Genomic DNA, 9,291 nt, shown 5'->3' with positions numbered 1-9,291 from the left:
ACTCGTGCCATTCAAAATAAACTTGACAAGGTTAAACAAAAAGAACAAGGTCTTAACAACTCCAGATAAGATGACAATTAACAAATACAGGTGCAAGGCTGGCAGGGCTCATGATATGAGAGGTCTTTATGATGCTACACCAAAGAGACCTTACCTGCCTGTCAGATATGAGTAAGAGATCTAATCCTTTTTGAAGAAGCAAAGGAGTTCTCCGAGAATAATGGTTTATTCTCATCCAAACATATTAATTGGCCATTTATCTCCTGGCTTTACACAAATTGGCTGTTACATTTATCTACTTCAATGGTTACCCTGCAGAAAGAAAATAATTTGCTGTGAAATGCAAAGAGATGCTATTAAAATATTTTCTTTTCTTCTCCCCACAGTACCATATGCCTCGCTCATTTACAAAGGTCAATTGCTTTGTATTTCCTACCATTGTATATTTAAGTTTAATTTATCATTTACAGTAATCTAAGATACAATTGATCCAAAACTGCTGTTTCAGCATTTTAGCATTAAATTAATATGTTACTTGCAAAAGTGACTAAACTAGCTGGATGATGATTTATGAACCAGTAAGATTCTGACAGATTTTGTGTTTTTTTTTGCTTTCATTGAAGTTAGACACGACAGACTCTATCACTGTCTTCCTGCTTGGTTGGGATTTCATGCCTTCCTTTAGTTTGATGTAAAATAATCCATGGCATTGTTTTGAAGAAGTACTAAGTCTTTTCCTTGTTGGTATCATAGCTAATACTCCACTCTAAACTAACATCTGATAATTATCACACAACTGCTTCCTGACTCAGGACTGAGCAACTGCCTTTATGTTGAAGCAATCACAAGGCTCTCCTTAAAACCTAGTAAGATATGTAAATACATGCAGTAGGTAGTGGGTCAGCAAATGTTATTCTGTGCATGAGGGGCCACTGCTACAGAATTCTGTTGTGCATAATCTCCAAGGCAATGCATACAATGGAATGATGTCTTTGATTCAGCAGCTTGGGCTTTTGAAAATTCACTAATCAGTGTTTTCATGTCAGGACTGAAAATGCTGTTGAGGGAATATGATTTGCTGGACTACAGGGAGAGAGCAGGGAAATAGAATGGACAAAATTGCTCTACCAGGAGACTGCAGAAAGTCAGTGAGCTGGATGACCACTTTCTGTGCTGGAACAATTCTTTGCTTTCAGAACAGGCTTATTGCACTCAAAAGATTTTTAGCTAAGGTTTTGTTATGAATTGAAAAAGAGGAAGATCAGGGGATGTAAAAGGGCCAGAATATTTATCTAAGTGGCATGATATCTGCGAAAGAAGATTAACTCAGGCAGAACTCTTTAATGACATGCCATGCCAGACTCATGTCTTGTGATGAAATATTTCTGCATCAGTAGACTTTACAGACTATTGTTCAAAGTTCAAAGCAAATTTATTATCAATGTTCACATATTTTACCATATACTACTTCGTGATTTATTTCCTGGCAGGCATTTACAGAGAAAACCAAGGAAAACAATAGAATTTATGAAAACCACAACACAAGAACTGACAAATACCATAATACAAAAAGAAAATAAACTGTGCCAATAAAAAAAAATAATTGAAGAGAAGTTGGTGATTTCTCCAACTTGCGGTAATTTTAACCCCTCCTCTTTCAGTCTTTTTCAAATCCCCACTCTAACTCCCTTCTTGCCCCTTCTCTTCTCCTTGCCTCACCCTAGGGCCCCTCCTCCTTCCTATTCTCCCATGGTCCACTCTCCTCTCCTATCAGATTCCATTCTTTTCCAGCCTTTTACCTTTTTCACCTATCTCCTCCTAGCTTGTTACTTCATCCTCCCTCCCCCACCCACATGCCTCACCTATCACCATTTAGCTTGTACACCTTCCCTTCACCCCCATGTTCTTACTCTGCCTTCTTCCCCTTAATTTCCAGTCCTGCTGAAATGTTTCATCCCGAAATGTCAACTGTTTATTCATTTCCGTAGGTGCTGTCTGACCTGAGTTCTTCCAGCATGTTGTGTTGCTCTGGATTTCCAGTATCTGCAGAATTTCTTGTGTTTGTCATGGCTGATATCCAGGTTGCTCCATACATTAGCATATCACACGCACAGAAAATGCAAACGTGCATTCTTTAATTATGTTTAACAATTTATTTTCAAGGACTCAAAATGATTTGAAGTGTATTTATTATCAAAGTGTATATGCAGTATACAATCTTGAGATTTGTCTTCCCACAGGTAGCCGTGAAACAAAGAAACATCATGAAATCTGTTCAAAGGAAAATGGTAACACCCCCCTCCCACACAAAGAAAACAAATTGTGCTAATGACAACAAGAACATCAACCCCACCCCCTACATGCAAAAAAATCTAATTTCACAAATGCAACACAAAAGAATTGACAAAAACACAGAAAATAAATTCACAATCAAAAGAGTCCATACTTAGTTCAGCTCAGTATTCATTAGTCCAATCCACAAACTGAAAACGGGGAAATTCGGTCCTATCTTTTGACAGCATCAGGCTATTCAAGTGCTGGGATCTTCCCATAGGAGCAGCAAGCGAGAGAGAGAGAATTTCCAAACTTCATGCAATAAGCAGATTAACATGGAAATCCACGGTATTATTTAGTATTGGTATTGATTTTTATTATCACAGTACTAAGAAGAACATTGTGCAAGATCATAATGAGATCAATTGTGAAGGCAAGAGTCAATTTTATCATTCAAGAATCCAGGCAGAGCTAATATGGCACCAGAGGACTACTGCTTTGGGGTCATCTGCAAAAAAACTTAAATTCTTCTTTTTAATGTCTCTTTTTTTCCCTTTTCAAGGTGGCTGGTGTTCTGTTGGAGTCTGTGATCTACAGCTGCATTCAAATTGCTGTTCTTCACGGTAGTGAGTTCCTGCTCCTGGAGTTCACTGATTTGCCATTTTTAATAACTCCAGAAGAGGCCTGGAAGACGTACACCTACAGGATGCTGCCTTGTGTGACCCTATGTACTTCATTCCTCACCGGTGTTGTCAACTGAGGCAATGCGGGAGATTGGAACATCATGACAATCAGTGAGGCTGTCAGAGGCCTCTGCACTCAGGTGATCACACTCTGTTTCTCAAAGTTGGAGGGGTAGTTTGCTACCTATTTTGAGTGAGAGAGACTTGGTGTTAAAGCAACACTGCAGACTATAACATCGTAACAGCGAGGTGTTTGTCGTCCTTCCTTCCAGCTGTGGAAGGGACAATACCTCTCAATCCTTTGTTCGTGTGAGAGAGGGAGAGCCTGAGGCATGTTGAATTGTTGGGTGAACAATGGTTATTATTGGACTGCAGATCATAGTCTCTCTTTGGGGGCTTTGTTATTGTTTCCTTGGTGGGTGGCGATTGCTGATACTTCCTGCTGGAACAAGTGGGGGAGTGGAGGGCGAGGGGTGGGTTAACGCTTTGCTGCTGCTTGTACGTTGGATAGGGAGGGGGTTTTGTAACATTTTTCGTCGTTCATTTTTGAGGCTCTCTTCTGTTTCGCGGATGTCTGCGAAGAGTAAGAATTTTAGGTTGCATACAGTATATATTCTCTGATATTAAATGGAACCACTAAATCATTGATAGTAGTGGGAGAGAAGCTGCCTTTGACGAAGGATTGCCTAGTCCTGACGAAGGGTCTCGGCCCGAAACGTCGACTGTACCTCTTCCTAGAGATGCTGCCTGGCCTGCTGCGTTCACCAGCAACTTTGATGCGAGCTGCCTTTGAGTCTGGTGTATCTTCTGCCCAATGGGAGTGTCACCAGGTTGAGATGTGGCCCAAGTGCGGAGTGAGAGACACCGAAGCAGGTCGATAGATCACAGACTTTAATGTGAACAGTGTTGAAGGGAAAACAAAACAATGAACGCTAGGCCAAACAGGGCCATTAACTAAAACACTCAAATGGAAAATGAAGCCTACACTGTGGCTGAAAGGAACAACTAAGAATAAAATGAATGCCGCTAGTTTTCACAGTCAGTTGATTCGACAGTCCAATCTCTCAGGCAAGACGGAATGGAGATAATGAAACGTGACTATGTCTGTATCAGAGTCTTGAATGGAATGAATAGAGTTAAATACTTTCACAATTAAATAATAATTAGCTGACATGTGCATATTCACGAGCGCAATTGCTGAATCTGCTGCGCTGCCAAAACCATGGTTATGACAGGGAGAAGGGAGAAGAAAGAATGTTCAGGGTGACTGGGGTCTTAGAATAGATTACCTGCTTTACTATTACAGCAAATGTAGACCAAGTCCTTAGAGGAAAGGCTGGGTTATGTGACATGCTGAGCTGTGTCATTTCTCATGGTCATGGGCAGAATAGTTGCCATACCAAGCCGTTGTACAACCAGAGAGAATGCTCTCTATGGTGCATTGATAAAAATTGATAAGTGATAAAAATTTATTGGCTTGCATGTAATAGTTATAATTTGAGTTAATTCTGTGAAATATAAAAAGGAGCAATAAAATGGAAAGAGCCCCAGAAATACTCTGAAGGTCAGGTATCATCGGTGGAGAAGAAATCAGTTAAATTACCAAGTTAATTTCATTCTCTGACCTCTTTAATATCCTGCTTTAGAATCCAGTTTAATATCACTTGGCATATGTCATGGAATTTGTCAGTTTATGGCAGCAGTACCATGCAATACATGATAATAAAAACCATAAAAAATAAGTAGTGCAAAGAGAAAGGAAGACACCAAAAATAGTGAGGTAGTGTTCATGGTTTTATTGTCCATTCAAAAATTGGATGGTGGAGGGGAAGAAATTGTTTCTGAAACATTGAGTGTATATCATCAGGCTCTTGTAGGTTCTCTTTAATGGTAGCATTGGGAAGAGTGCATATGTTGAGTGATGGGTCCTTAATGATGGATGCTACCTTCTCGAATCATCACCTATTGAAGATGTCCTTGATATTGGAGAGGTTTGTGCCCATGATGCAGGTGGCAAATTTACAACTTCCTGCAGCTTTTTTCAACCCTGTGCAGTAGCCTTTCCATACCAGATAGTGATCCAGTGCTCCCGATGTGGCCTCCTCTATATTGGTGAGACCTGTCCTAAAATGGGGGACCACTTTGTCGAGCACCTCCAGGAGGCTAACCATTTAATTCCTGCTACCAGTCCTGTTCCGGCTTGAGAGTCCGTGGGCTTCTCTTTTGGCATTATGAGACCACTTTCAGGGTGGAGGAGGACACCACGTATTCCATCGGGGGAAGCCTCCAACCTGATGGCATGACATCGATTTCTCTTTCTGAGAAAAAATGTTCCCCTCCCCTTCCCTCTTCTTCTATTTCTGTCTCTGGCCTCTTACACGTTCTCAACTGCCTATCACCTCCCCTGGTGCCCCTGCTTCTTCTCTTTGTCCCATGGTCCATTCTCCTCTCCTATCAGATTTCTTCCTCCCCTGCCCTTTACCTTATCCACCCACTTGGTTTCACCTATCACCTCCTAGCTACCCTCCTTCCCCTTCCCCAATCTTTTTATTCCAGTGTCTTCTCCCTTCCTTTCCAGTCCTGAAGACAGGTCTCGGCCCGAAACATCAACTATTTATTAATTTCCATTGATGCTCCCTGAGCTCCTCAGTTCCTCCAGAATTTTCTGTGTGTTACTTCTGTGGAGATCCTAACTAGAAAAAAAACCAGCCAGATAGCAGTTCTTAAACTGCTGGTGCTTCGCTGTGATAAATCATAACACATTTTTTTTACAATTACAGAAAACATATGTTTTCTATCACAGCAAAGCACAACCAGTTTAAGATTTTTTTTACAATTTTTGTAGCCTGGGGAAAGGTGCACACTCAGGACAACAAATACTTTTTAGGATTTTAATTCCTTTATCTGTTTTAGATGTTTTAGTGCCGGAAGAAGGTCTCAAAACAAAACAAACAAATTTACAACCAGTTCCTGCCATTACAATCTGTTTAATTTTTGATCCACATCCTTGTGTATCGACAAATTGCGTATGCAGTATAAAAATGCATAACACAAAACTAATACGGTAGTGGCAATTCTGAAGGAACACAATACAAACAACATTAGATTCCCATCAACCCTGTACCTTATACATAGCAGCGAAAATGTAAGCAAATACATCTCATCTAAGACGTCTACAACTTTTTAGTACATACGTGCTGAACTTCCAAACAGGGACTAAACATTCACGTTATGCTGTTTCATTCATAATCAGTCATGATACAATAAAGTTAGACAGAAGGTACACTTGGCATAACTATTACAAGATGTTGCCTAGTAGTTAGATTACAGGAAGACGGACCTACTTGGATGGTGAGGAACTTGGTATAAGCCACGCTATCCGGCGCCGATGCCTTCACTCGTGAAAATCTAAAGCATCCACATGTAAAACATGTCAAATTACCAATATTCTTGATTCACCAACAAGCATAAGTTAATTCACATGGATATTGTCAATTAATACTCACCGTTCCTCACCATGCCCAGTATCTCTGGAAGGATTTTAATCCCAAAGCCCCGCCAGCTTCTTCTGCCGAAAATAAAAATAGTCTCCCCACTATCCCGCGCGTGCATTATGACATCACCGTCTCCACTTAAAGGCACAGACAACTATTCTAGCATTACCCGGATGGATGCCTAAGTACACTTTTAACGATAATGAATAAGATTCGACGGTCACCCGGTTACACAATTGTTTTAGAATTTGTTCTTAATGTAAAAGTATTTGAAAGGCCAGCTAAAATGCTGTAACGTACACCTTCAATCAATTGCTGAGATTAGAGGATCTCTTAGATTATTTGTTATTTCACATATTCATGAGTTTGGTTGATGGCCCTTCCGTCAATATTTCATTGTGTTATTACTTTGCTAGGTTACTAAGCAACATTTTCTTGATTAATAAATGTTACAAATTGTACTCATTAAACAAAATCTATTATGAATTCACAAATTGTATTGAAGGGTATATTAACTATTTATTGTACAACAATGCAGTTTAATCCTTGATAGCATTTTTCAAGCATGCTGCTGTGATTCTTCAAATTTTCTGGAAAAAGGAACATATTTAAAGATCTGCTTACTTTCAGAAAATACAACATTTCACCACGCAGCTGGTAGAACTGCTGCCTTACAGTCAATTGATACAAGTCCAGAGCTGCTAACTGTGTAGATCTTGTTTGTTCTCCCTGTGACTGGGCTACTTTGGTTTCCTCCCATATCCCAGAGACATGAGGTTTTCGTAGGTTAGCAGTCTACCATACATTGTGAGTGGTAGAATCTTGGGGAGCAAGAGGTCAAGTTGTTCAGAATATTGAGGTGAGCATTTGGTCCATAATGACAGACGAGTAAGCTTGTTAACTTAACAATCTTTTTATTGTGATATACACAAAACAGGCGGGGGAGGTGACCATTGTACACCCTGGTTACATTTAGGGTGACTCACAAATACACAGGCAAATAACCATATAACCCAAGCTAAAAAGTAACAATAAATGAACTGGAACTTCCTACCATAATCCCACAAAGCTTTTTAATACAAGAACAATAAACAGTGCTAGTCATTAGAAATGCAGGAGTGGGCTATCGACCTCGTTTCCACCCGCTACCCCCCACACCCAGAGTGTCACTATACGTTACACAGAAATTTAGGGGAAGTAGGATTATTTGGAGAGCTGGCAAAATAAAATACTGCAGATGCTTAAAGTGGAAGTGGATGATGCAGATTCAACTGCAAGATTTAGGAAAAGTTGATGGATGGGAGGGGTATGCAGGGCTTTCATCCAGGTGTGATTTGATGAAACCAGGCAGAATAACAGTTCAACATAAGGGCCCGTTTCTGTACTATAGTGCTTGTTTAACTCATTTTTTGTAAGAAATAAAAAAGAAAATTGAAAATACTGTAGGTTAGGAGGCATCTGTAATGAAAACAACACTCACAACACGCTGGAGGATCTCAGCAGGTCGGGCAGCATCTGTGGAAACGATCAGTCAACGTTTCGGGCCGAAACCCTTCATCAGGACTGTAGGCGGAAGGGGCAGAGACCCTATAAAGAAGGTGGGGGGAGGGTGGGAAGGATGGGAAGGAGAACGCTGGTAGGTTCCCGGTGAAAAACCAGTAAGGGGAAAGATAAAGGGGTGGGGGAGGGGAATGTAATGAAATAAAGGAGGTTTATGTTTTCAGGTCAATAGGTTTGTATCAGAAGTTGAAACAGTTATAAATTAAGCCCAATATGGTAAATGTAGACTCCTCCAGGAAGGGTTCTGAGGCCAAATGAGTTACATCAATATTACCATGCAACTAAAGGAACAATCAAAACTATCTAACAGATGACTTTCTTGTCTGAGCAAGTGAAATGATTGAAGCAACTCCCTTGCCAAATATGCAGTATAAAAAGTATTCACCTCTCTTGGAAGATTTTGTCTATTATTGTTTTACAAGATTGAATCACAATAATTTGCTTTTTTTTGACACTGATCAACAGAAAAAGACTCTTCCATGTCAAAGTGAAAAGAGATCTCTACAAGGTGATCTAAATTAATTACAAATATAAAACACAAAATAATTGATTGCATAAGTATTTACCACCCCCCCCCCCCTTTAATATGATACACCAAATCAACACTGGTGCAGCCAATTGGCCTTAATGAGTTAAATGGAGATCTGTTTGTGGAGGCCTGTGTACTGTCAAGATGTTTAAATTGATTGTAGTAAAAATACACAAGTATCTGAAAGGTCCAACTGCTGGAGAGTCAGTATCCTGGCAAAAACTACACCATGAGAGAAAAGATGCTGAGACTTTGTAAGGCCCTGGTGAGGCCTCACCTTGAGTATTGTGAACTGTTTTGGGCCCCTCATCTTAGAAAAGATGTGCTGGCACTGGAGAGGGTCCAGAGGAGGTTCACAAAGATGATTCCAGGAATGAAAGGGTTATCATACGAGGAATGTTTGATGGTTCTGGGTCTGTACTCCTGGAATTTCTAGAGTTCAGAAGGATGAGGGGGGATCTCATTGAAACCTTTCGAATGTTGAAAGGCCTAGACAGTGGATGTAGAAAGGATGTTTCCCATGGTGGGAGAGTCTAAGACAAGAGGGCACAGCATCAGGATAGAGGGGCGTCCATTCAAAACAGAGATGTGGAGAAATTTCTTTAGCTAAAGGGTGGTGAATTTGTGGAATTTGTTGCCACATGCAGCTGTGGAATCCAGGTCATTGGGTGTATTTAAGGGAGAGATTGATAGGTTCTTGATTGGACATGACATCAAAGGTTACAGGAAGAAGGCCAAGAACTGGGGTTGA

The 9,291-nt window shown here is 40.4% G+C and overlaps 1 long non-coding RNA gene across 1 annotated transcript; it reads right to left on the bottom strand.

Annotated features, from left to right (window-relative positions):
- Positions 1-248: 248 nt before the first annotated feature.
- On the bottom strand, positions 249-7,949 carry LOC134346211 (uncharacterized). The gene is made up of 3 exons (XR_010017866.1): positions 7,932-7,949; positions 6,298-6,365; positions 249-312 (listed from the first exon to the last, which is right to left on the bottom strand). It is a non-coding gene; the product is annotated as an uncharacterized LOC134346211 (long non-coding RNA).
- Between the last annotated feature and the right edge of the window lie 1,342 nt (positions 7,950-9,291).

The sequence above is a fragment of the Mobula hypostoma genome, chromosome 5 (assembly GCF_963921235.1).
Source record: "Mobula hypostoma chromosome 5, sMobHyp1.1, whole genome shotgun sequence".
Lineage (NCBI taxonomy): Eukaryota > Metazoa > Chordata > Chondrichthyes > Myliobatiformes > Myliobatidae > Mobula > Mobula hypostoma.
Note: the sequence above shows the minus strand (reverse complement) of the source record. Positions and strands in the feature narration are given on the sequence as shown.